This window comes from Hordeum vulgare, chromosome 7H (assembly GCF_904849725.1).
Source record: "Hordeum vulgare subsp. vulgare chromosome 7H, MorexV3_pseudomolecules_assembly, whole genome shotgun sequence".
NCBI lineage: Eukaryota > Viridiplantae > Streptophyta > Magnoliopsida > Poales > Poaceae > Hordeum > Hordeum vulgare.
In genome coordinates, this window is record NC_058524.1 from 465,453,527 (window position 1) to 465,479,116 (window position 25,590).

The 25,590-nt window shown below is 45.3% G+C and overlaps 1 pseudogene; it reads right to left on the minus strand.

Annotated features, from left to right (window-relative positions):
• Positions 1 to 1,282: 1,282 nt before the first annotated feature.
• On the minus strand, positions 1,283 to 1,908 carry LOC123409073 (annotated as a pseudogene).
• Positions 1,909 to 25,590: the final 23,682 nt, after the last annotated feature.

Below are 25,590 nucleotides of genomic sequence, written 5' to 3' on the forward strand. Positions count from 1 at the left end.
GAAAACCGAACGGTTAACCGAATAAATTAAAATAAAAAATATATTTATATACCTTGAAGCGGAGAACCATATATTAGTCAATATGTGTATAGGAGCCAGATTTCCTATTAAGCATATCCATTTTTCTTATAATTTAATCATATTTCTCTTCAAAAGAATGCTAAGTTCGTCCATAACCATTGAAACCATGCATGCATATACACTTGCATATGACTTTCTACTCTTTGTATAAAAAGGTATATATTTTGGATCATAAATTTATAAATTACTATATGTTATTTGTAAATCCGCGTTAACTTTTGTTTTTATGTTATATACCAAAATCATATCAAATAATCTGATATATACCGAAACCGAACTGTATCTTAATTTGATATCGTATTTAGCAAAGTATTAAGACCGAACAAAGCGAAAAACCATATAAACCGAACCGTGTAAACCGAACAAACCTAACGCACATAGTGAAACCCGACGCACGAATCGCTAGGAAGATGGGTTGTGCATATTTCAGTAGCACATAGACTCAAAGCCGCAAAAACGAACATCCACAATTTAAAACACAGAATATAGGAAGCGAAACTTGTCTAAAGAGATTGCACTATACAAGATCAGCGTGTAGTCCAAAAAACGCACACTAAAGTTAGGATGTACACGAGTGAAATAACAAGTTTTCGAATGTATGGTGATACTAACACTGAATATAGATGATTTGACATCAATGATATAAGGTAAAGCATATAAACAATTTATGATAAACAATAAGAAAATTTCAAGTCACGCTATAAATTACATCCCATAATGCATAACCACTGATCAATCTAGAATTTTTGATTTGCCACATAATATCTAGAACCTATACTTGACCTGTGAGACATCTAATCTACACAAAATCATGGATTGGTTAATCCTCACCTGGCTGAGAATTTTGCAAAGATACATCGATACAAAAGTGAAACTTTAGTTGCGTAAAAAGTGATTTCATATTCGATTGTGTCTTAAAAAATTCTCAGCCTACGGCCACATCGTCGGTTCGTGGATTATGACCTGCGGCATTACTGGCACCAAAAATACTGGAGCCGCATGGCACATCAGATTACTCTCTTCTGTCGGTCGGAACGTCGCCGCGTGGCACACAAGATTCCTCTGTTCTGTCGGCCAGAACGCCGCCGCGTGGCACACCGGATTACTCTGCTCTACGGGCCGGAATGCCGCCGCATGGGGTGGTGTATGTTGGGTAGCTCTGGCTGCTGATATCGACGTGGTGGTGGTCAAAGAAGCCGTGTCATCTGTCGAGTTTGCCCTCGAGTCTGCCGTCAACAGAGACGACGACGCTATCCGCCGTGGGAGAGCGGGGGCGAGCGGCGGCTTGGAGGGCGCTGCGCCAGCCGTCGGCGTCTCCCAAAACGTATTCGGCGACGTGGCGATCCGCCGCACGGGAGAGGGAGCGGGAGCGGCCAGGCCGTCGGTCGCCTTCGCTGGCAACAGAGCCGGCGACGTCGCGCTACGCCGCATGGGAGCTGGTTTTCCGAGGGCCTTGGAGGTCGGCGACGGAGCGGAGGCGTCGCGGAACAGGTAGACCCGGAACCGGCGCACGTTCAGGTCGTTGAACAGCCGGACCTGCAGGTCCCGGTAGAGCACCAGGTCCAGCATGTCCCGCAGGTCCTCATCCGTGTCCACGTCGCAGAGCGAGTCCAGCCCCTCGCCGGAGTAGCAGTACTTGACGGAGAAGTCGGAGAAGCCCGCGCGCGTCGCCAGCAGGTCGCGGAAGTCCCTCGACGAGACGGACGAGACGACGTTGAGGAGCAGGTGCTCGCCGTCGACGTACCTCGGCGGCCGGCCCTGGGCGCGCTCGATCCTCCCGCCGTAGCTAACCATCAGCTTCACGCAGCGCTGCCAGTCGGCTGCCATGATCGAACGGTGCGCGCGTGCCGTCGCCGGTCTTCTCGCGAACGTACAGGATTTTCCGATGATCCGGTGTGTGGAGAGACGTAGGCTGGAGGGGAGTAGTAGTATGGGCTGCCGTCGACGCAGATATATAGGTTGGCCTTTGGCCCTTCCAACGAGAGGCGGACCCAGACTCGGACTCATGACCGAACGACATTACACTTTTCAATTACGGAAGTCTGGACGTACGCTGAGGGCCTCCACGTCAGATTAGAACAGTGTTTAGAAAGAGAAAAAAAGGTCGCAGACTGGGCTACCCTACATGTTATAGGTCTAGGTAAATCTGAGAATGGTTTTAAAAAAAACTGGTTAAAATGGTTTGGTTTTTATAGTGGGCCTTGACTGGTTTAGGTTTAATTGGGTTGAGACTTTTTAAGTTTGGTTTGGTTTTGGTTTATAGAGAAAATAATTTGGATATGGCTCGCTATGGGCCTAAACCGTTTTATGTATTTTGGGCTTGAACTGTGGGTAGAACCCGGTTATTGCATTGGTTCGGCCACAACTGCGAGCAAGCCCGCACCACCTTCTCCTCCCTCCCGACTCGGCCGCCGCACGCACAAGCTCCTCCCCGCCGGGCGCCGGCCGCCGGCCGCAAGCCCGCGACACGCCCGCACCACCTCCTCCCCACCGGCCGCTGCACGCAGGTCTCCTCCCCGCCGTCCGCCGGACGCGGGCCTCCTCCCCGTCGGCCGCCCTCTCCCCGATCGCGGCGCCTGAGCCTCCAAAGATCGCGCGGCGCGGGCAGTAGCGGTCGCCCCCTTCCCAGACCATCACTTTGTAAGCCTCCCTCTCCTCCCCTCCCCTCCCATGATTGCTTCCTTCCTGTGATCTCGATTTTCTGCTTGTTTGGTTTCATGGGGAATCGCTATTTGTGCCCAAATTTTAGGAACTGAGCCTTTTAGGTAGGTTTCACTGCGGGACAAGAAGCAGGAAGAACTTTGTGGTCATGTAGCACTAACATGTAGAGTAGAGTAGCTTCTGATTCTGATGAAGAAGGCAGTATCAATTCTCAAAAACTGTCTCTTGCAATTTACGTGAAAAAACAGTATCAATTCTTATCGGGATGCTGTTGGTTGAACCTTGATCTGTTCCGAGTTATGTGCCCAGATTAGGACCCGGTTTAGTGCAGCGAGTGATGAGAAATTCAGCACCAGAGGACAAGGTTTACAGAGATGGAGCTGAAATAGGGAGGGGAAACATGTACAATTCCATAGCATGGATGTATGGAGACTTGGAGAGGGACAAAGTTCAGGTTCTTCAGACCTTCAGTCTCGAGAACTTCTGAACATACATATCTCCACTGTAATGCTTGGATATTTCACTTCAAGTTATTGGCATCATCACCATCAGCTTCTGTAACAAGGGAGCTTTCGCATCCAGCTTCATCCTTGTTCGGTACTCTAAAGATTGTGCCAACATGTTGGGTGCTTCTTGCAGAAAGAAGAGCACAAAGGGCAACCATGTACAGTTATTCAGACCACAACCGGCTGCATAAGCTCAGCTGTGTGCTCCCATATGAGCTGATCAAGGATCTATGACCCCATCTCCGCTGCAATGTCGCCACCACCCCTACCTTGCCAGTTGATGCCGCATATATCTTGCTCAACCATCCTACAGATGATTCGCCAAATGCCGGTCGCATCCGGGGTGATCGCCTCGGCCTTGTTATTCACCACTCTCTTGTCCCTGTCTGAACATTTTGATACACAGGAGGAGGAGCTCGCTGCTGCATGACGCGGGTCGCCACCGAGATTGTCGGAGTCGGCACCACCTCCTCTGCTCCATTCTGATCCAAGCAAGAACCATGGAAGCATCTGATCAAGTTAGGCAACCGAACTTCCTGAATCATACTGCCACAGATCATAGACAAATCTTCTTCTAGATTCGCAAGCCTCAGCAAATCCAAATATTTACTTCACTTTGTTGACGGTGAAAAAAAAATTGTTCCTCAGACGCAAGGCTGTAAAAAACTCTGCAACCGTAGGTATCATGTATACACTCATGTTTCTGTGTTTCTGTATTTCTGGATGGTACTGTGCTCATCTCTGCACGAATAATAAAATGCTCTGAATTTCTGTATTTGACGTGCTACTTTGGTTCATGCATACACTCCTGTTTGATGATGGAGATAACGGAGACTGGTGCATATGCTGTTTCTTTGTCTAATATAGTTTACTGGTTTAAATTTGATTCTATATGTTTAAATGGTTTGGTTTTTTCCCATGCAGTGTGCTCTAAAAATTTGAGGAATGTCTACCTCAGAGGGTTTTGAGACTACCGATTCCATGGATGAGGATACGAGTCAAGTACCACATGCTAGAAGGTCCAAAGTATGGGAGCACTATGAACAAGAACTGGTTGTCGTAGAAGGAGACCCCAAGGCCGTGTGCAAATACCGTCGAGGGCAATTTCACACCAAGTTTGGGACTAGTATTTTGAGAACCCATATTGCAGAGGCTTGCCGATCAATTGAGGATGCTTGCAGGAAGAGGTTCCTATTGACCATGAAAAAAAGCCATCCGAAGGCCCGTTAGTGTTTGATGAAAAATTTAGTCGTGAACTAATGGTAAAGTTTTGCATCCATGCTGAGATCCCCTTTCTTAAGTTTGAAGATCCACACCTTCAGCTGTGGATTGACTCATTGCAGCCAGCATTTCAAATCAAGGGTCGTCACACGATTCGTGATGATGCACTGAAGATGTATAAGGGAATGAAGAAAGATATCAAAGTTGAGCTCCAAAATTTGGAATCCCGCATTTGCTTAACATCTGACATGTGGACATCATCACAAAATTTGGGCTACATGTCCATCACCGTCCATTATATCGATGCAGAGTTCAACTACAAGAAGATCATAAGTTTCACAGACGTGAAGTATCCCTACACAGGCTATGCAATAGAAGAAGAAATCGTTGGTTGCTTAACAGAATGGGGCATAAGGGGCAAGCTATTCACTTTGACACTAGATAATGCGAGTAATAACACTAATGCATGTGACGAGTTAATAAAGTATCACAAGCATGAGCTGCTCCTTGAAGGTCAACATTTGCATGTCAGGTGTTGTGCTCCCCGTGTCACAGCACTTATTCTACGAGCCAATGTCCCGCTCGGTCATTGGAATGGACGTCATCGTTTCCCTCCTAATTGTGTTGCTGGCTCACATGAGCATTCTGAATGTAGAAGTAGGGTACTGAACCCTTTGTGCATTTCAGAGTGATATTTTGCATCTAGCTACTGTCATCAATGTGCCTTGTGTGCGTCTCTGTTCTGTTATTTCTGTTGCTGGCGTTCGGGGAATTAATGGTTAAATATATTCCATGTATTTCCCTCACAAACTCCCAAGGGCGCATCCGAATATATTCCATGATCATTTTAAATATTATTGTTCAAATTATTATTTGGCATGTCACTGTTAAACCAAAGTTTAATATGGTTTTGTATTGGGTTTAAACCCATAGTTATGTATTGGGTTTAAACTGGTTTGGGTGAGGAAAATATTGGGTTTAGTTTGGTTGGGCTGAAAATGGTATTAATTGGTTATGGTTCAGGTTTTGTTTTGATACCTACATGTATGGGTATGGTTTGGTTATGAACTCGTTCCCAGATTTAGGTCCAGGTGGCTACCAACGATTGGGCAGTGTGATCCAGGATTGACATCGCTCTGCTCTGTTTCTCCCCATGCACATGCAACCCCTCCTCTCATTCCCTCTCCCACACGCCTCCTCATCGCGACCCTTACCTTTGAGCCCGCCGCCAGCTGGGGACGACCTCGCACCCCCGATGTTGCGCCCGCGAGCGGAGGAGCGGGGAGTGGCGGCGGTGGCCAAGCCTGGTGATGTCAGGACGATGGCGTGGTCGGAGGCACTGTGTTGGGATGATAGCCGAGATCGAGCATCAACAGCGCCAAATGGTGTGTCGCCTTCCCTCCTCCTCCCGTCGCGCCAACAAGCGTCGACACGTGCACGGCGTCGCAGCAGCCATGGCTGACAGCTTCTTCCCCCAATGACCTCCCCGATTCGTTGTCGAGGCCCAAGGCCCCTCGACGGCAACAATCCTCCCACCGTCGGCTCAGTGCTCACCCTTCCCTACCCCAGGCTCTCCGACCGGCAACTCTGTACCGCCCCAGGCTAAATAAACAAGTCTTTGATTGTATTCTCGTTTGACGCCGTGGAGCGCGCGCGAGGTGCTAGACTGATTGATTGTGTTCTGCAAGAGTCATGGACCACGATGGTTGTTCAGGTGATGGGGTTGTCGCTTTGCACTGGTGCACTCAGGGTGGTGCTCCTGCTCTTCTTGTTTTCGCTCCACTTGATTTTTCCTGTGGAGGTAGTTCGTACGACTGGAGTTGTTGCTTCTCTTTCTGTTTTGATTCATGGTGCTACCTCCTGTGTATTTGCTGATGTGTGTTTTGTGTTGCCCAGGTTCTTGTGAGGTGAGTTGGTTGTTTGTTCCCAGTTGAGCTTGGTCTGCCATTGAGGTGCGGTTCATCCTCTCCATGTATGCATGTGCTGCTCCGGTGTCGTTTTATTAATTATTTTGTGGTGGGTTCGTGCTTGTCATCAGTTCCTTCTTATGTCGCACGGTCGTGTGGCTCTATTTGTGATGTAGAGCAGCGGTGTAGGTTTGATTCTGGCATGGAGTGTTGATGGCTCACTGCTGCGAAATTTTGCATTTTCCTCAGGATTCCTGAGATTCGCGGCGACGTTCGTATTCACATTGTGGCACCATAACGACTGTAGCGCCAGTCAAGGGCATGGTTATCTCCTGGGAGCTCAGCCCAGTGGTCAAGCAGAGATTCTTCTCCGTTGGCTGTCATTTCGATGAGGTGACGGTTTGCTTGCCTGTGCCACGCCCGAGATGCGACCCTATCCTCAATTTGGCACGAGGGCCTCGTCAGGGATAGAAGCGCATCTCGTCGTGTCACAAGAATGGATATCGTTACAAGTACATGTACTGAAAAGAAGAGATATATAATAGAATTGGCTTACACTCACCACAAGCTACATCAGAGTCACAACAGTACAATACATAATCATCATGATAAAGAGCACGGTCCGACTACGAACGAAAACGAACGAGAAAAATAAGAACGACGTCCATCCTTGCTATCCCAGGCTGCCGGCCTGGAACCCATCCTAGATCAATGAAGAAGAAGAACCCTAACCCCTAAACCCTGAACATTCAACGCGCTCGCGTCAAGTAACCTTTACCTGTACCTGCGACTGGTGTTGTAGTAATCTGTGAGCCACAGGGGACTCAGTAATCTCATTTTCGAAGGTATCAAGACTAGCAAAGCTTAATGGGTGAGGTATGGTTAAGTGGTGAGGTTGTAGCAACGGCTAAGCATATATTTGGTGGCTAAACTTACGAGTACAAGAAATAAGAGGGGGAAGATCTACGCATAGCAGACGTGAATACTGATGATCAAATGGATGATCCTGAACACCTACCTACGTCAGACATAACCCCACCGTGTCCTCGATCGGAGAAGGAACTCACGAAAGAGACAGTCACGGTTACGCACACAGTTGTCATATTTTAATTAAGTTAACTTCAAGTTATCTAGAACCAGTGTTAAACAAAGTTTCCACGTTGCCACATAACCGCGTTCACGGCTTTTCGAAAGATTTAACCCTGCAGGGATGCTCCAACTAGTCCATCACAAATTACCGCAAGCCACATAGAAATCCTCAATCACGAATCTCGCGATCTCGTCGGATTCCCTAGTGGAAAACCTCTACTCTGAGATTACCCAAAGCATCACCGGAATCCCGATGCACAAGATATTTCGTCAAAGGTAAAACTAATCCAGCAAGGCCGCCCGACGTGTCGACGATTCCGATAGGAGCCGCGTATCTCGTTCTCAGGACACGACGGATGGGTCACACTAGGAGAACGAAACCTCGGGTTGCCCCGCGGTGGCCCCGTAGTCTGCCAGTTTGGACCAACACTCATGAGGAGCACTGGCCCGGGGGTTGATTAAATTTCCTCGGGTGCCGGCGGGTCCCTATGCATTATCATTAGGTTATTAGGCAAATGTAGTACCAAAGTTGGGCCTTGCCAGACCAGTCTTAATCTAAAACGAATTATCAAGGGGGTCCCCATAACAACCCCGATCGTGTTAGGAGCGCTCGTTTATGGAACATAACACCGGTAGCCGAAAACTAAGGGGGCAAAGGTGGAACAAAACACCAGGCTAGAAAGACCGAGCCTTCCACCTTTTACCATGTATATAGGTGCATTAAATTAAATAGCATTTAATATGGTGATATAACAAGGAACCCATGTTTTCACATGGAAGCAACTACACCTGCAACTAGCAACGCTAACACGGGGTTAAGCAAGGAGTAACATAGACAATCAGTGGTTTGCTAGGTTGAACAGGTTGAAGGTTTTCATGGCATTGTTGAGAGGCTGATATTTAACATGTGGTAGGCAATGAGACATAATCGATAGCATTGAAATAACTAGCATGGCAATGATAGTAATGGTATCTGGGAAAATGGTCATCTTGCCTGAGATCCCGCTTGGAAGAAGAATGACTCCGTGAAGAAGACGAACCGACGTAGTCGAACGGGTCCTCACATCCGACACGCTTGTTGAGCTCTATCGAGACGGGGGAAACCGGAAACAAGCATCAACACACGATATTCACCACACGATGCACAACACAAATGATGCATGAGCAGCTGAATACATGCAAGTCACGGCATGACAATTCACACAAACAGACACTACACATTAAGTGAAGTTCAATATGCAACGAGTTGCATATTGACGAAACTCCACGTTAATTTATTTAGTTCTATTCCGATTAGGTACTCGGCAATATTAAATGTGGTTAAACATGGCAAGAGGTGAAGCGTAATTCATCTACCTATCTAGGCATTTTAAACGAGGTCGGAAATGACATATAGCATCTCCGAAACGACCTCACATGTTAATTTACAGTTATGTCCAGATCTGAACTAACACATTTAATTAGTTATTAAACACCAAAACAAATAGGTTCACGTGATTCTACGCGTCATTACAAGCAATTTACACACAAAGAACATCTCCAACGGAGCTACGGTTCAAAAGATACAAGCACCGGAAGATATGATGGCATGAATGCAATATGTGTGCAACGACAGTCACGAGCACTTCAAAACATACAACCGACAGGAGAAAATGATGCTACATGAGATTCTAAGCAATTTGCATGTAGGCGACGATCAAATCGGAGCTACGGATCAAAAGCTACGAGCAAAACAAGAAATCACTACAATCTGCCAAAATCAGCCACATAGCATTTTCTACACCCCACAACTACGAGCTACACAACTCCAATCTACTCAACCAAGGCATGACACGATAAAGGGAAAGAAGCACTACAACAAACAACTAACAACAACTAGGATGGCATCATGGATCACTAGGGAAAGAAGTCACAAGATGGCTACTCACACACTATTTCAGACTTACTGAAAATTACACTTCATGAAAGTGCAGTTTTCGATCTGAAGCCATATTGACAACAGCAAAACCATAAGCTACAGGACTCCAAATGGCATGAAAATTTACAGCAAGCTAGAGAAACATAAAGTCTACAACTAACTCCACTGCACCAACCTCAAAAGAGCTACAGATCAAAACATAGAAGCAATACAAGACAACAACAAAATATAACAGATTCCAGACTTAGAAATATTTCAGCACCTCCAAATCAGCACTATTTCTAGCAACTTGAGAGCAAGCAAACCACACCTAAACATGCATTTCTATTGCAACTAATAATACCAGGGGCTAGTCAAAACATCAAAGAACAACTCCCTAGTTGACAACTCCTTCAAACGAAGCACGAAATAAATCCTACGAAATAGACAAGAGGGCAACATGGCAAAATATCGCGCGAACTAACTTACTCAAAAGCTAAAACTAATTGACAGAAAAATCCTATGGATTTTTCTACCCCGAAAGCATATAAAATATGTGGGGTTGCGCAACAAAAATATTGCCACACGTAAATGCGAGATAATGTCCTAAGCACGGAAAATAAACTAGCGGCAAAATCCCTACGCGCAAAAATACCAATGACCGCTCTAAAATACATGGAAAAGTGGTTCCTAAAACATGGAAATTTCTACTATGGCATACGAGCAAACCAGACACGCGTGAAAAATAAACTACGGGCAAAAACATTATAGGCAGCACACGATTCTAGGCATACGACGCGTGAAACGACGTCAAACAAATATGCAAGTTGCAATAATGTAATCTATGCGTGAAACTACCCAAAATACATATGCTACACGCCTTGTTCCGACACACGGGTAAAAGATACGAGCACTTCAAATCTAGCATTAAATCTGGAAATAATAAATCCCTAGATAATAAAAAAATGCCTCTCGGGCCGAATCTGATGCACAACGGCCTACAGGGCGCATCTTAGCAAATCTCGCCATGGGCGAGGTAAGTGGCTCGGGCGGGGGCTATACCTTGTGGGCCTTGTCCCAGGAGCGGAGAGGCGGCTGCTGGGGCTCGCAGCTGGGCCGCTGCGAAGGCCGACCCAGGCGGGGCGAGGCGGCCTGCTGGCCTTAGGCGCTGCGAGGGAGCGGGCGAGCGTGCTCTGGCCTCGACCTCCTGCCGGCGACCATGGAGGCGCAGCACTGCGGCAGGCGGGGCCGGCGAGGTCCTTGCGGGATCTTGTATTACGGAACGAGTAAAGAGACTTGCCGGTAAATGAGATTAAAATAGGTATGCACATACTGACGATTGAATCTCGGGCAAGTAACATACCGAAGGACAAAGGGAATGACATACGGGATTATATGAATCTTTGGCACTGAGGTTCAAACGATAAAATCTTCGTAGAATATGTAGGATCCAATATGGGCATCCAGGTCCCGCTATTGGATATTGACCGAGGAGTCTCTCGGGTCATGTCTACATAGTTCTCGAACCCGCAGGGTCTGCACACTTAAGGTTCGACGTTGTTTTATGCGTATTTGAGTTATATGGTTGGTTACCGAATGTTGTTCGGAGTCCCGGATGAGATCACGGACGTCACCAGGGTTTCCGGAATGGTCCGGAAACGAAGATTGATATATAGGATGACCTCATTTGATTACCGGAAGGTTTTCGGAGTTACCGGGAATGTACCGGGAATGACGAATGGGTTCCGGGTGTTCACCGGGGGGGCAACCCACCCCGGGGAAGCCCATAGGCCTTGGGGGTGGCGCACCAGCCCTTAGTGGGCTGGTGGGACAGCCCAAGAAGGCCCTATGCGCCATAGGAAGAAAATCAAAGAGAAAAGAAAAAAAAGAGGAGGTGGGAAAAGGGGGAAGGACTCCTCCTTCCAAACCTAGTTGGACTCCGTTTGGAAGGGGAGGGTTGCCCCCCTTGGCCCGGCCGACCCCCTTGGGAGTCCTTGGACCCCAAGGCAAGGCTCCCCCTCTTCCCCCTATATATACGGAGGTTTTAGGGCTGAATTGACACAACTTTGCCACGGCAGCCCAACCACATATCTCCACGGTTTTACCTCTAGATCACGTTTATGCGGAGCTCGGGCGGAGCCCTGCTGAGATAAGATCATCACCAACCTCCGGAGCGCCGTCACGCTGCCGGAGAACTCATCTACCTCTCCGTCTCTCTTGCTGGATCAAGAAGGTCGAGATCATCGTCGAGCTGTACGTGTGCTGAACGCGGAGGTGTCGTCCGTTCGGCACTAGATCGTGGGACTGATCGCGGGATGGTTCGCGGGGCGGATCGAGGGACGTGAGGACGTTCCACTACATCAGCCGCGTTTCTTAACGCTTCTACTGTGCGGTCTACAAGGGTACGTAGATCGAGTATCCCCTCTCGTAGATGGACATCACCATGATAGGTCTTCGTGCGCGTAGGAAAATTTTTGTTTCCCATGCGACGTTCCCCAACAAAAATAAGACCGCACGTCAAATCTCAACCCAATCAGAGAAAGTTTTACGCACACTTTTAAAACAAGGTTTCGACGATGCCGCGGACGCGTGGGTGTGAGTTCGGGCTCAGAACGGACAAGAATGGGAACCGGCAACTAACAACGGATGCAAGTTTTGAAAACGGGCGGCAACGGGATGCCAATGCAATGTTGGTGATGCGCATGAATGCGATGATGATGCGACAAATAAAAATAGACACACGACGGAAACGGAAATAAAGGGGAATCTTCTGGAACGTCGGTTTCGGGCTGTCACAACTCTCCTACACTACAAGAGGATCTCGCCCCGAGATCCAAGAATGAAAGGGGAGAGGAAGAGAAAGAACAAGAGATAAAATGTAATCGCTTCTTTGACTAACGAGTGAAACCAATGATCCTTGAAATTTGCAAGGCGATGAGGAATGATATGAAAAAGAAGCAAGAATTCACGGAAAATTTCGGCAGCACTTCGGTAGGAAAATGGGACAAAAAATTCGATAAGATGGAAGAAATAGACAATATTCATAACAAACAACTAAATAGAACAAGGGAACACCACAATCTTGATAGAACAACATAATAGACCCAAAAGAGCAAAATCACAATGCCTCCGGAACAAGAGAATATGAACTAGCTCAAGCGGAAGAAGAGAATGAAGAAAGAATGCCAACTATCATCATAATATAATTGAATAGCCTCCGGACATAGAATTGACGTAGTAGCTGGAAAACCAACAACGAAAAGAACAAGAAAGTAGTGGGCTTAAGGGAACCTTCCAAACTAATGACGTGACAACCAGCCACTAACAGAAACAAGGATTGATTGGGAGAAACAAGATACAGACAATTTCTTACACCAAGAGGATACATTGAGAACTGGAATTAAAGACAAGCACCATGATAGCAACAATCCATAGGAAAAGCTTTAGGTGAAATCCAAACCAAGATAGCTCAATGAAGAAATCATGGGTTGAAAAAATATCTCATGATCATAGAATTGGTGGGTTTAATTATCTCATTCTTGAAAGGAAAACTCTTCAAGGCTCCTACACTAACAAGAATGCTATAATACCACCTCAAAGGATAAATGAGAACAATTGAAGTTGGAAATGCGAGTGAAAGAATACTAGAGGTATTCCAACATGAATCTTGAAGAACACTTGAGAATGAATTGATATCATGAGCCGCTCCGGAAGTAGAATTCAGATTACTATGAACAAGAATAAGAATTATGTTATGCTTATCCTTCATCAAGATAAATTGATGACAAGCAACGGATTTAGCGTAGCACTTATTCTTCTTGAACGAATCTTGAAGAGACAGAGAGATGAGCACCACTTGAAGCATAGTTGAAGGAAGCACCGGTAAGAATTCACAATTGAATGGGAACACCACAAATTAATGGAGATACATGAGAATGAAGAGATCATGAGCCACCTGAGAGAAAACTAGAACAAGGCACCAGAATAAACGAGAGACGAACGAAGAGACAACAATGGAGAATAATTAGAGAATGAAAGCTGCAAGCTGAGGACGAACAAAATCTTCTAAAATGATGGCCTTCGGAGGATCGATAATGAAAACAACTCAGAAAAGCACCGGATAGCAAGAAAAGGGATTACTCATGATTGGAACAATTAAGATGATGGCACCAAGCTGAAATGATTAATCTCCAAGAGAATGAACCAAGATTGAGAGAAACACTCCTTCGAATCTTCAATGGAGAAAATGACGAGAAGAACCTCACCAAGAATAACTGAGACACTCCAGAATAAAGAAGAATGCAAGGTTGAGCCAAATATGAGAATTAATTCGAATAGGCCTTGGAGAAGGGATATAATTGATGAAATTCATACTTATGTCATAGTTGAAAAGACTTAGAGATCTCCGGAAAAAGATCAAAAGAGCCAGGACAGATCCTGGGAAAGAACCTGTGGGTTATGGGCCCACTCAAAGAAACCACCGTTAGAAAGGATTGCTAGAAAGATTGATATTGCACTGGTACAAATGAAGACTAGATGAGGTTAGCACCTCGAAATAATTAAAAGAATTGAAAACACGAAACTACTGAGATAACTTCAACGCTCCGGATAGAATAGAGAGAAATGATAACAACATAGGCTGGCAAGAATTCCCAACATAGGAAAGAATTAACAAGGATGAAAAGGATATGATGAGCACGGACAACTGAATCATATTCATCAGTAAGGATGACAAGAATGAACAAATATGACACGAATCTCCTGAGAATCTTCACAACGAATCACCGGATAGGACACGGAAGAAAAGATATCGGAAGCATCAATAAATGGAATGCACTTGGATGAAATCCAAACACTGAAGAAAAGGGGGGAGGGCAGGGAAAAATAAAGACGACTTCGGACAGATGATATGAACTTCGGACAAAACGAGAGAATGATCTTGTAAAAATTGGAGAGGATTGAATCCACTTGGAGAAAAACACACCGGTTGGAAAAGAATTAACATGACGACTCCAGTTGAAAAGGAAATGACATGACAACTCCGGTTGACAAGAATTGACATGACAATTGAACGAACAAAAGAATTTGCATTCTCACATAAAAATACGAGAACGCCTCTTGGAGAGATCTGAAATCACCACTTGGCATCGAAGCAACACGAATTACCACATTCAACAAAACAAAGGATGCGGCTTGCAATTAGCCAGAATAAAGTCATGAGAAAGATTTCGTCCGACATTTTCGTGGACAGGATCGCACGGGCTCGAACCTTACAGTAGACACCAAGTGCAAGGCAGTGCACCCGACATACGAAGCGTCCCCGAGTCGTAGCAAGCTACAAGGACTCTTTAAGACACAACGAGAACCGTTGTAAGTCGACCGTCAACAAACGAATCCACTAGATGTCGAACCCCAACCTAACATCATGCATTTGTTGGAAGATTGTCCTATAAGCAACTACTAGAATTCCCACCTATGAATTCCCGAAATATCTGGTCATGCAATCTGGTACACGGATACAAGGAGTAATAATCACACAACTCCTATACTAACCCGTCACCTGTATCACATCCGTCAACACACAACCAGAATCTCGGACCTTCATCTACTACATACCCTCATGATCACAACGATACAAAGTATGGCAGTACTCCCAAACAATCTGCACCAGTACTGGGGACATCGGGGTTATCTCGCCACTACTAGTATTGAAGCAATTACGAACATACTTCGTCCTGAGATATTAAGAAATCTAAATGATAACGAGGTGCTCGAGAATCCCCTGGAGCTCAACTCCCTGGAAGAAAATCAAGTCAGACATGAGGCACCAAGACAGAACTCCGTCACATCGGCATCATATAGACTCCAAAAATATCCGCGTGATCCTAAATTTTTTTTGAGTGAGAAGAGGAGTAGAATAAAATATTACGTCAAGATTCCTCACCAGAGCATAGAAGAGGAGAAAAAAGAATCCTACTCTCCGATATATAACTAGACTCAAAGTAGTTTTTCGCTAGACTCGACTCGGCCAAGTTCGATCAATCGAGGGGGCTCCTAGGTCGGTACTGCTCTTATACCAACTTGTCACACCCAAGATGCGACCCTATCCTCAATTTGGCACGAGGGCCTCGTCAGGGATAGAAGCGCATCTCGTCATGTCGCAAGAATGGATATCGTTACAAGTACATGTACTGAAAAGAAGAGATATATAATAGAATTGGCTTACACTCGCCACAAGCTACATTAGAGTCACAACAGTACAATACATAATCATCATGATAAAGAGCAGGGTCTGACTACGGACGAAAACGAACGAGAAAAATAAGAACGACGTCCATCCTTGCTATCCCAGGCTGCCGGCCAGGAACCCATCCTATATCGATGATGAAGAAGAAGAAGAAGCAAATCCAAATGAACATTCAACGCGCTCGCGTCAAGTAACCTTTACATGTACCTGCGACTGGTGTTGTAGTAATCTGTGAGCCACAGGGGACTCAACAATCTCATTTCCAAAGGTATCAAGACTACCAAAGCTTAATGGGTGAGGTATGGTTAAGTGGTGAGGTCGCAGCAGCGGCTAAGCATATATTTGGTGGCTAAACTTACAAGTACAAGAAATAAGAGGGGCAAGATCTACGCATAGCGGACGTGACTACTGATGATCAAATGAATGATCCTGAACACCTACCTACGTCAGACATAACCCCACCGTGTCCTCCATCGGAGAAGGAACTCACGAAAGAGACAGTCACGGTTACGCACACAGTTGGCATATTTTAATTATGTTAACTTCAAGTTATCTAGAACCAGTGTTAAACAAAGTTTCCACGTTGCCACATAACCGCGGGCACGGCTTTCCGAAAGATTTAACCCTGCAGGGCTGCTCCAACTAGTCCATCAGAAATTACCACAAGCCGCATAGAAACCTCAATCACGAAGCTCGCGATCTCGTCGGATTCCCTAGTGGAAAACCTCTACTCTGAGATTACCCAAAGCATCACCGGAATCCCGATGCACAAGATATTTCGTCAAAGGTAAAACTAATCCAGCAAGGCCGCCCGACGTGTCGACGAACCCAATAGGAGACGCGTATCTCGTTCTCAGGACACGACGGGTGGGTCACACTAGGAGAACCAAACCTTGGGTTGCCCCGCGGTGGCCCCGTAGTTTGCCAATTTGGACCAACACTCATGAGGAGCACTAGCCCGGGGGTTGATTAAATTTCCTCGGGTGCCGGCGGGTCCCTATGTATTATTATTAGGTTATTAGGCAAATGTAGTACCAAAGTTGGGCCTTGCCAGACCAGTCTTAATCTAAAAGAATTATCAAGGGGGTCCCCATAACAACCCCGATCGTGTTAGGAGCGCTCGTTTATGGAACATAACACCGGTAGCCGAAAACTAAGGGGGCAAAGGTGGAACAAAACACGAGGCAAGAAAGGCCGAGCCTTCTACCTTTTACCAAGTATATAGGTGAATTAAATTAAATAGCATTTAATATGGTGATATAACAAGGAACCCATGTTTTCACATGGAAGCAACTACACCTGCAACTAACAACGCTAACACGGGGTTAAGCAAGCCGTAAGATAGACAATCAGTGGTTTGCTAGGTTGAACAGGTTTAAGGTTTTTATGGCATTGTTGAGAGGTTGATATTTAACATGTGGTAGGCAACGAGACATAATCGATAGCATCAAAATAACTAGCATGGAAGAAGAATGACTCCGTGAAGCATACGAATCGACGTAGTCGAACGGGTCCTCACATCCGACACGCTTGCGGAGCTCTATCGAGACGGGGGAAACCGGAAACAAGCATCAACACACGATATTCACCACACGATGCACAACACAAATGATGCATGAGCAGCTGAATACATTCAAGTCACGGCATGACAATTCACACAAACAGACACTACACATTAAGTGAAGTTCAATATGCAACCAGTTGCATATTGACGAAACTCCACGTTAATTTATTTAGTTCTATCCCGATTAGGTACTCGGTAATATTAAATGTGGTTAAACATGGCAAGAGGTGAAGCGTAATTAATCTACCTATCTAGGCATTTTAAATGAGGTCGGAAATGACATATAGCATCTCCGAAACGACCTCACATGTTAATTTACAATTATGTCCAGAACTGAACTAACACATTTAATTAGTTATTGAACACCAAAAAAAATAGGTTCACGTGATTCTACGCGTCATTACAAGCAATTTACACATAGAGAACATCTCCAAAGGAGCTACGGTTCAAAAGATACAAGCACCGGAAGATATGATGGCATGAATGCAATATGTGTGCAACGACAGTCATGAGCACTTCAAAACATACAACCGACAGGAGAAAATGATGCTACACGAGATTCTAAGAAATTTGAATGTAGGACACGATCAAATCGGAGCTATGGATCAAAAGCTACGAGCAAAACAAGAAATCACTACAATTTGTCAAAATCAGCCACATAGCATTTTCTACACCCCACAACTACGAGCTACACAACTCCAATCTACTCAACCAAAGCATGACACGATAGAGGGAAAGAAGCACTACAACAAACAACTAACAAAAACTAGCATGGCATCATGGATCACTAGGGAAAGAAGTCACAAGATGGCTACTCACACACTATTTCAGACTTAGTGAAAATTACACTTCATGAAAGTACAGTTTTCGATCTGAAACCATATTGACAGAAGCAAAACCATAAGCTATAGGACTCCAAATGGAATGAAAATTTACAGAAAGCTAGAGAAACATAAAGTCTACAACTAAATCCATTGCACCAACCTCAAAAGAGCTACAGATCAAAACATAGAAGCAAGACAAGACAGCAACAAAATATAACAGATTCCAGACTTAGAAATATTTCAGCACCTCCAAATCAGCACTATTTCTAGCAACTTGAGAGCAAGCTAACCACACCTAAACATGCATTTCTATTGCAACTAAAAATACCAGGGGCTAGTCAAAACATCAAAGAACAACTCCCTAGTTGACAACTCATTCAAACAAAGCACGAAATAAATCCTACGAAATAGACAAGAGGGCAACATGGCAAAATATCGCGCGAACTAACTTACTCAAAAGCTAAAACTAATTGCACAGAAAAATACTATGGATTTTTCTACCCCGAAAGCATATAAAATATGTGGGGTTGCGCAACAAAAAATATTGCCACACGTAAATGCGAGATAATGTCCTAAGCACGGAAAATAAACTAGCGGCAAAATCCCTACGCGCAAAAATACCAATGACCGCTCTAAAATACATGGAAAAGTGGTTCCTAAAACATGGACATTTCTACTATGGCATACGAGCAAACCGAACACACGCGAAAAATAAACTACGGGCAAAAACATTATAGGCAACACACGATTCTAGGCATACGGCGCGTGAAACGACGTCAAACAAATATGCAAGTTGCAATAACGTAATCTACGCGTGAAACTACCCAAAATCCATATGCTACACGCCTTGTTCCGACACACGGGTAAAAGATACGAGCACTTCAAATCTAGCATAAAATCTGGAAATAATAAATCCCGAGATAATAAAAAAATGCCTCTCGGGCCGAATCTGATGCACAACGGCCTACGGGGCGCATCTTAGCAAATCTCGCCATGGGCGAGGTAAGTGGCTCGGGCAGGGGCTATACCTTGTGGGCCTTCGCCCAGGAGCGGAGAGGCAGCTACTAGGGCTCGCAGCTGGGCCGCTGCGAAGGCCGGCCCAGGCAGGGCGAGGCGGCCTGTTGGCCTCAGGCGCTGCGAAGGAGCGGGCGAGCATGCTCTGGCCTCGACCTCCTGCCAGCGACCATGGCGGCGCAGCACTGCGGCAGACAGGGCCGGCAAGGTCCTTGCGGCGGCGGGGATGGGAGGCCTCGTCGGGATCTGGCCGAGGTGAGCGGCGTAGGTGCCAGCGCGGGGAGGTGGCGGCTCTCGTGGCCAGACCGGGCGAAGGCATGGGAGGAGGCGGTTCCAGGTGGCAGCAAGGCAAGCCAGCGGCGGGACAGAGATCCGGCTTGCCAACGGGATGAGCTGCGGTGACCGGCGAGGGGCGACGCCGGGAGGAGAGCTCGGGCACGCTGCCAGCGGCGACTGGTGCTGGTGCGAGCCCGGATCGGGCCCGGGCGGGCCAGATCTGGGTAGCGCGGGCCGCGGCGGTGGGAGGCGCTGGAGGGCCACGTGGCACGCTCCGGTTGGCTGCGAGGACGGCTGCCGGCGGCTCAGTTGGCGGCCGGTCCTCTGGGGCGGCGCCAAATGGCGAGGTGGTGGCGGCTCGGCGGGGAAAACGAGGCAGGAGGTGGGAGAAGGCAATTTGTGGCACGGAGGCCGCCTATTTATAGTAAAGGGGTTCTAGGGTTAGGTTTTAGGGGGGTTTACCACCGATTTCGACCACGCGATCGCGATCGGACGGCTCCGGTCGCGAGCTGAGGCAAGGTGGACATAGTGGCTATGTGGAGGGGAGGTGTTGGACTAAGACGAAAGGGAAAACGGCAGCCCGGCAACGTTTTTTTTTAAACACCGGAACACGTCCGACGATAGAACGAATATGATGCCGGTACGGACGACCGTTCGGTTACCAGACGAACTCCTATCGCGACGAAATTTGACAGGCGGCCTACCTATATTAAAATAAGACCGCACATCAAATCTCAACCCAATTAGAGAAAGTTTTACGCACACTTTTAAAACAAGGTTTCGACGATGCCGCGGACGCGTGCGTGTGAGGTCGGGCTCAGAACGGACAACGACGGGAACCGGCAACTAACAACGGATACAAGTTTTGAAAACGGGCGGCAACGGGATGCCGATGCAATGATGATGATGCGCATGAATGCGATGATGATGCGACAAATAAAAATAGACACACGACGGAAACGGAAATAAAGGGGAATCTTTTGGAACGTCGGTCTCGGGCTGTCACAGGTGTCCTATGTGATTTGGAGGTTACAAGGTTGTCGATCATAGCACGCAGGAGACAACTGTTATTCGTCACACATATGGTGGTCGTGTGCAATCTCAAGTCCCCTTTGTTTCCACATTTGATTTAATATAATCAATGAATCTTCTATTTTGATTGCTCTGTTTTTAATCAGCTAAATATTCATAAGGGGTCTGTCTTTCAGTATGCATATGTTACAATGCATCAAATGCCTAACTTTTGAATGGCTTGTGCAGGTTTAGTGTACTGCGTGCATGTGGAATGGTCTCAAATTGCTATGAGAATATGATGGATTGGCTTGACTGTTGAAATTTAGTTCATTGCGGTAGAGTGGCTTTATGGGGACAATAAGTCCAAATGTGATGAGTAAGTCATATGTACTGCATCTGTACACTTCTGTTACTTAGCAAAAAATGTTATAGGATCATATTTTTATATATGATTTAGAGATTATCTTTCTTTACCATACATGTTATGCTTAAGTTCTTAGAAACAAAATAAAAAAATATTTTCATAAAGCAATAAAGGAACAACAAAAAACTAAAATCCTTATAAATAAAAACAGAATGACATCCAAATCTCTACATACAATTTTGGTAATCTCTTCTATAGACAATCTGATTGATTGTTTCGGTAGGTTCAAACTCTCTCTGTTCTTATTACTGTTGTACACAAGCTATTCATCTTCCTCTGTTTTTTTTTCTTGGTTGGATTTGCAGTCCAGGACACACATCCTGCTACATCCCAAAGTTTTTTTCCTTGATATATGCTGAAAGAATCAAAAAATTCAAAGTTAATCCTGATATAGGATTTTTTTTGAATTTTTACTGTTGGTGGTCGTCGTCGCCGCTCCTTCCCTCCACGTCGAAGACCTTATCATCGAGCTCGCCTCGTGGTGGTCTTCGAGCTCATCTCAATGACCATCACGAGACATATTTTGCTAGCTATGCTAGCCCAATATGAGTTCTGCTGCTACTGCTATTTTTTTTGTTTCCATCGAGACATATTTTACTCCCTATTAGAATTGGTCGCCCTATACGATTCTTACCACACTTGCTTTATCTGGGATGATTTTGTGTCCTTGTGACTGATGCATGCCTTGTGTTGGTTCTGTAGGGATTCCACCATTAGCATAAAGATCAAGGTGGCGGGCGGTGGCCACAAGAAGGGGTTCCACAATTGGCTACATTGTCTCAAGGAGAAGAATTCTTACATGATCCTTGTAACTGCTCGTTTTGCTGATGTCTTCGCCCCATGTTTCCAGGCTAAACTTTAGTCCTTCACAATGCAGTTATTGTTTTGCACGATCTAAGACTAGACATATAACACTTCTTATAATTCAGACCACACATGCCAATAAAGTTGAATGGGCTGGAGCAATAGTTCTAAAACTTCATGAAGTCGAAGTAGGGAACATTTTTTTGAATGGCCTTCTTGCTTCGTTGTATCTCAAATATGCGGATTGGTGCCACATCTGGTGGACGGTGGCGTGTCTATCCTAATAGATAGGGAAAAACAGGAAGGCCATGTAGGCGGATTGGTGCCACATCTGGTGGACGGTGGCGTGTCTATCCTACAATATGTGGATGATACGATCCTGTTTATGGAGCATGATATAGCAAAAGCTACGAATATGAAACTTATACTCTGTCTATTTGAACAATTGTCTGGCCTGAAAATAAATTTCCATAAGAGTGAGTTGTTTTGCTTTGGGAAAGCCAAAGATGAACAAAACACATATAAACAATTGTTCGAGTGTGAAATGGGGAGCCTACCGTTCAGCTATCTAGGCATACCTATTCATCATTGGAAGCTTTCCAATAACGAGTGGAAATGAATAGAAGATCGATTTGAGAAAAAGCTAAGTTGTTGGAAGGGCAAGATGCTCTCATATGGAGGTAGACTAATTCTTATTAACTCGGTTCCGACGAGTATGCCTATGTTCCTCCTCTCCTTTGAGGTACCGGTAGGGGTACGTAGAAGATTGGACTTTTATCGATCTAGATTATTTTGGCAGAGTGATGAGGATAAGAAGAAATACAGACTAACTAGATGGGACATTATCTGTAGGCCAAAAGACCAAGGTGGTCTGGGAATTGAGAATTTAGAGGTGAAGAATAGATGTCTGCTAAGTAAGTGCTTGTTCAGAATGTCAGTAGAGACAGAAGGAATGTGGGTACAAACTTTGCGTAATAAGTACCTACATTTGAAGACCTTAGCACAAGTAAACGTCAGACCCAATGATTCACCATTCTCGAAGGGATTGATGAGAGTAAGATCAACATTCTTTCATAGAACCAAATTTATTATTGGAAATTTTGAGGGTACTAGATTCTGGGAGGATTCGTGGTTGGGCAAGACGCCTTTAGCCATGTGATGTTTGATGTGTATCCCTTGCAACGGCGCTAGAAATAGTTGTGTCGACGGCACCAGGAATCCTTCATCTACGGCTACGCCTTAAGGGACTTCCTAGGCAAGTATGCAAAGGATTTCCCCCGTGGCCTTGGAGCCTTGCGTTGGTGTTCCCTCGAAGCGGAAAGGGTGATGTAGCACAGCGACGGTAAGTACTTCCCTCAGTTTGAGAACCAAGGTATCAATCTGGCGGAAGAGTATCTCAAGATCCTGCACAAACACAAAAGCTTGCACCCAACGCTATAAAGGGGTTGTCAATCCCTTATAGATTGTTTCCCAAGTGAGAACTGAAAGCAACAAAGTAACAAAGCAAAGTAAAAGCGGAGTTGTAAACGATGGATGTGAATAGACCCGGGGGCCGTAGTGTTTACTAGTGGCTTCTCTCATGAAAGCAAATAGATGGAGGGTGAACAAATTACTGTCGAGCAATTGATAGAACTGTGCAGAGTCATGTCGATATCTATGAAATGATTATTTCTATAGGCATCACGTCCGAAACAAGTAGACCGATACTTTCTGCATCTACTACTATTACTCCACACGTCGACCGCTATCCAGCATGCATCTAGTGTATTAAGTCCATAAGAACAGAGTAACGCCTTAAGCAAGATGACATGATGTAGAGGGATAATCTCAAACCAATGATAAGAACCCCCATCTTTTTACCCTTGATGGAAACTGCTTGATGTGTGCCTTGCTGCCCCTACTGTCACTGGGAAAGGTCACCACATGGCAGAACCCAAAACCAAGCACTTCTCCCATTGCAAGAATCATAGATCTAGTTGGCCAAACAAAACCCAAGACTCGGAGAGACTTACAAGGATATCAAATCATGCATATAAGAAATCAGCAAAGACTCAAATATATATCATAGATAATCTGATCACAAGTCCACAATTCATCGGATCTCGACAAACACACCACCAAAGAAGATTACATCGGATAGATCTCCATGAAGATCATGGAGAACTTTGTATTGAAGATCCAAGAGAGAAAAGAAGCCATCTAGCTACTAACTACGGACCCGTAGGTCTGAAGTGAACTACTCACGAGTCATTGGAGGGGCGATGATGATGATGAAGAAGCCCTCCAACTCCAAAGTCCCCTCCGGCAGGGTGCCGGGAAGGGTCTCCAGATGAGATCTCGCGGAAACGGAAGCTTGCGGCAGCGGAAAAGTATTTTCGAGGCTACCCTGATTTTTTTGCGGAATATTTGGGAATTTATAGGCCAAAGACCTAGGTCAGGGGCGGCCAGGGAGGCCACAAGCCTGCCCACCGCCGCCTCCCGCTGGTGGCGGAGTGGGAGCTCGTGTGCTCCCTCGAGCCCACCTGGCCTGGCCCAAAAGCCCCCTAGACTTCTTCCATTCGGGAAAAAATCATTTCAGGGTTTTTCTTCCGTTTGGACTCCGTTCCAAAATCAGATCTGAAAAGAGTCAAAAACACAGAAAAAACAGGAACTGGCACTTGGCACTGAATTAATAAGTTAGTCCCAAAAGGATATAAAAAGGTACATAAAACATACAAAGAAGGCAAGATAACATCGTGAAACCATCAAAAATTATAGATACGTTTGAGACGTATCAAGCATCCCCAAGCTTAACTCCTGCTCGTCCTCGAGTAGGGAAGTGATAAGAATGAACTTTTTATGCTTTCATGCTACCTAGCATAGGTGTCCTTTGTAATTCCTCTTATGTGACGTGAATGTTCAGATACATTAGATTCAAAACAATAGTTTTCTATTGACGTGGAACCAATAATAATTCAAGCAAACTAGCAAAGTAATCATGAACTTTCAAAATAACAAGGCCAAAAGAAAGTTATCCCTACAGAAGCATATAGTTTGGCTATGCTCTATCATCATTGCACAACGAATTTAAATCATGCACAACCCCGGTATTGGCCAAGTAATTGTTTCACACCTTTACTTTCTCAAACATTTTCAACTCTCACGCAATACATGAGCGTGAGCCATGGTTATAGCACTATAGATGGTGTGGAATGTGGTGGAGGTTGCAAGACAAAAAGGAGAAGATAGTCACATTAACTAGGCATATCAATGAGCTGTGGAGATGCTCATCAATAGATATCAATGAGTAGGGATTGCCATACAAATGATGCACTGGAGCTACAAGTATGTGAAAGCTCTTAAAGAAAACTAGTGGGTGTGCATCCAACTTGCTTGCTCACGAAGACCTAAGGCACTTTTGAGGAAGCCTATCATTGGAATATACAAACCAAGTTATATAATGAGAATTTCCCACTACCTATATGGTGGTGACAAAACGAGAGACTCTCAATCATGAAGATCATGGTGCTCAATATGCACAAGTGTGGAAAAGGTGGTAGCATTGTCCCTTCTCTCTTTTTCTCTCTTTTTTTAATTTTTTATTAATTTTTTATTATTTTGGTGGGCTCTTTGGTCGCTTTTTTGTGGGCTTATTTGGCCTCTTTTATTTCCTCATATGGGACAATGCTCCAATAATGATGACCATCACACTTTCAACTCAAAACTTAGAGCAATTATGACTCTATATGGAATTCCTTCGGTAGTGTACCGTGGCAATGATCTTGCATGGCATAGACATCAGTGGAAACATCATGCTTGCAATCTTACGATCGTGCAAAAGCAATGTAGATGTGGTGGCACATGTCATGGTGGTAGTAGCATGGCAATATATCTCGGAATGACTTTGAAAAGGCCATAGTAGGTAGGTATGGTGGCTGTTTTGAGGGAGGCTAATGGTGGGCTTTGTGCACCGGCGAAAGTTGCACGGGACTAAGAAGATAGTGATGGTGGAAGGTGAAAGTGCATCTAAACCATGGACTCAACATTAGTCATGAAGAACTCATATACTTGTTGCAAAAAGT